The following is a 3,046-nucleotide window of genomic DNA, read 5'->3' as shown; positions in this document are numbered from 1 at the left end:
TGGGGAGCAGGGGACCTGTCACCCACAGAACCGCCTCCGCTGTGGGCTGAGGTCACCAGGCACGGGGCTGGCGCTGGGGACATGGTCATAGTTGGGAGTTGTCAATCATCTTGAGGGGGGCAGGGCTCTGTCCAGGGTCCCCTGGGGGGCGCGGCTGGGGGGCAGATCTCTCACCTGCGCAGAGGGCAAGGGGGTGGTCTGGGAGGCTGCCTGGAGGAGGTGGCCTGGAGCTGTCTGGGCCGCGGGCCGCTCACCTGGGCTTCAATCCCACTTCTGCCCCTTTTCCGCCGGGTGACGGGGTCAAGTTCATGTCCCCCTCTGAGGTGACGCCGAGTGAGCTGGTGCACGTGAGTGTCCGGATCCGGGCCAGGCCCGGCCAGTGCTGGCCACGGGACAGCAGCACTCACCCTCCCTGCAGCCTGTGGAGAGTACTGGAAGGCCAGCTCTCCCGGCCGCGCACAGCCCCCAGCCTCAGACCTCTCACCTGCGCAGGAGGCGACGGGACTTTGAGAGGTCAGTGGTGAGGGGGAGGCCGGTGAAGCCACATCAAGTGCCCGGCACCATGCTGGGCGCACAGTGGGCGCTGGGTGAGTGGTGGCCAGAGTCCTCCGGCCCATGGCTGTGGGAAGAGCAGGTCTGAGGTCGGGTCCACCTGGGCCGAGTCCTGGCTCTGCCCTGAGCTGCGGTGGGGACCAGCGGGGACCTGGAGCAGAAGGGCCCAGCTTGGCATGGGACAGAGCAAGTACAGTCAGGGGCTGGCACCCAAGCCCGAAGCGAGGCCACCCGACGGCCCACCTGGCCAGGTGACTTCCCCCAGGGAACAGCTCAGCAGACGCACAGGCCCGAGGCAGCCTGGGCACCGAGTCTCTCTGGGCAGGCACTGGGTCTTGGGGTGCAGCACTGGTGTCTCGGGGTGCAGGCACGGGGGTCTCGGGGTGCAGACACGGTGGGTGTCCCTTGGAGACTCAGGCCTGCAGCATGTGAAGGGACCTGGGTCCAGCGATGCCTTTGGGTCCCCTGCTCACACTGGGGGCTGGGAGGGTCTTGGCCTGGTGGGGGCTGGTTGGGGTCCTTCTCCCCCGCCATCCCGCCAGCAGCCGCCCGCTGTGGCCTTGCTCCTGTGGAGCACTTGGCTACATTCTCCCAGCTGTCCCTCCCGCCCCTGACCCTCCTGTGGGAAGGATTCTCTGCCGAGAGGCCCCCTCCCGCCTGGGCTGCAGCTCGGCCCCTGCCTCGGCCCTTCGGGTGCGCGGTTCCGGATCTGCGGGGCTCTGTCTGCCTCCATCCCGAGGCCTCCACGGGCAGGTGGTGTCCCTCCGGGGCAGGACCCCCACGGCTCCCCGTGGCCCGGGATGAAGCCCGACTCCTTCCCGCTCCCCAGGTTCCCCGCGATGGAGGCCTGCTGGCCTCTCCTCCTCAGTCCTCTAGCCTCGTGGGCCTCCTGTGGCTGCACCGATCACGGAGCGCACACCGCGAAGGGCAGGGAGCTGGCGGGCCCTTCTGCTGCCGTGTCCCTGTGTCCCAGGTGAGGGGACAGGGACAGGAAGGGGCTGACTGCAGGGTGGAGGCGGAACTGGAACTGAGGCAGGTCGGCCTCTGCCGCAGCCTGAGTGGCCACCTTCCTGCAGGGGTGACAAGGGGCTGCCCCTGGGGCGGGGGGCACCGCCGTCCCTGCCCGCTCAGCTGCCTTACTCCAGGGCGGGGGTGGGCACGGGGCATGTCCCCCCAGGTGGACGCCGACCCCCGTGGGTGAAGGGACCCAGGGAGGGGGCCTCGGCCTCCCGATTCCCTCATTCCCTGCGCTGGGAAGTCAGCGCTCTGTCACCTGAACTCACGTGCCCGGTGCCGCCTGCCCTGCCCCCCACCCCGGGGACCGCTGCGTGGGCTCCCAGCACCTCCCTTGATGGAGCCCACCACCCCCTCGCCTCACCTGAGCTGGCTCTGCTCGCCTCAGTCAACCCCGCTCAATCCTCCCGCGTCACCTGGCCCGGGCCACCCCCCAGCCCTGCCCACCCCCGGCCTGTCCCCTCGGGGCCTGTCCCCCCCCAACTCACCCCGCTTGCAGGCCACCCCCCAGACGCCCTCCAGGCCCTGGGGGAAGGTGCTCTCCCTCTGGCCCCAGAGCGCCCCTGGGATTTGGGGACCACAGGGCGCAGCCCCGTGAGCCCCAGATGATCCCCTGCCAGGAAGAGGCGGGATGGGGGAAGAGCCTCCCGGCGAACAGGAGCAGCATGTGCGAAGGGCTGGGCGCAGTTGCACAGGCTGGGTACAGAGTCTAGGGACGAGGACTGAGTTGGAGGAGGCCGAGGACAAGCTCAGCCCCTGGTGAGGGCTGAGCAGAGGAGAAAGGTGATTGGAAACAGCCGTCTGGCTGCCGGAGGGAGCAGAGCGGGGCTGGGAGACGGGGCTCTTGGGTAGTGCCTGAGCTGGGGGATGCAGCCTGGGGGCCGTGGGGCAGGCAGGGGGCGACTTAAAGAGGGGACTTAGGACATCATTGGTAAAGCCGGTGGGAACTGGACTCTGACCCAGGCCTGATTTACTCGCCCTCCATGTCTCAGCTGATTTAATCCTAACAACCTCATGATTAAAATTGATCCTACTTCACAGATGAGGAAACTGGGGGCCAGAGAGGTTAAGACATTTGCCCAAGGCACACAGCAACAACAGGCAGAGCTGGGCTCTGAACTCAGAAGCACCGGAGGCCTCAGGAGCAGCTGGGGTGGCAGTGGCAGGTGTGTCTGTGCCCCCTCCCCCAGAGGGCCCAGGGGGTCCTTCCCCGTGAGTGGGCCGGGGTTGAGGTCCTCCTTGCCGTCTGGCAGAACCCGTCCGCACTGGAGAGGACACAGACCCACGGCCCCTGGCCTGGGGCTGGATCTGGGCCTCGAGGAGGAAGGAGAGCCTCCTGGGAACAGGCTCACCGTCCGCATCCCCCCCACCCCCACCGCACAGGTCCTGCCTTTGTCCCCCCTGGCTCCAGTCTCCCCTGCTGCTCTGGGTCCGGGAGGATGACCCAGGCTCCTTGCTGTATTCCAGAGGCCTCGCTCAC

At 68.1% G+C, this 3,046-nt stretch overlaps 1 long non-coding RNA gene across 1 annotated transcript; it reads left to right on the top strand.

Annotated features, from left to right (window-relative positions):
• Positions 1–265: 265 nt before the first annotated feature.
• On the top strand, positions 266–2,731 carry LOC113184282 (uncharacterized). The gene is made up of 3 exons (XR_003300970.2): positions 266–513; positions 1,382–1,525; positions 2,608–2,731. It is a non-coding gene; the product is annotated as an uncharacterized LOC113184282 (long non-coding RNA).
• The last annotated feature ends 315 nt before the right edge of the window (positions 2,732–3,046 follow it).

Source organism: Urocitellus parryii, chromosome 6 (assembly GCF_045843805.1).
Source record: "Urocitellus parryii isolate mUroPar1 chromosome 6, mUroPar1.hap1, whole genome shotgun sequence".
In the NCBI taxonomy this organism is placed as follows: domain Eukaryota; kingdom Metazoa; phylum Chordata; class Mammalia; order Rodentia; family Sciuridae; genus Urocitellus; species Urocitellus parryii.
The sequence above is the reverse complement of the archived record's forward strand: the minus strand, read 5'-3'. Positions and strand labels throughout refer to the sequence as shown.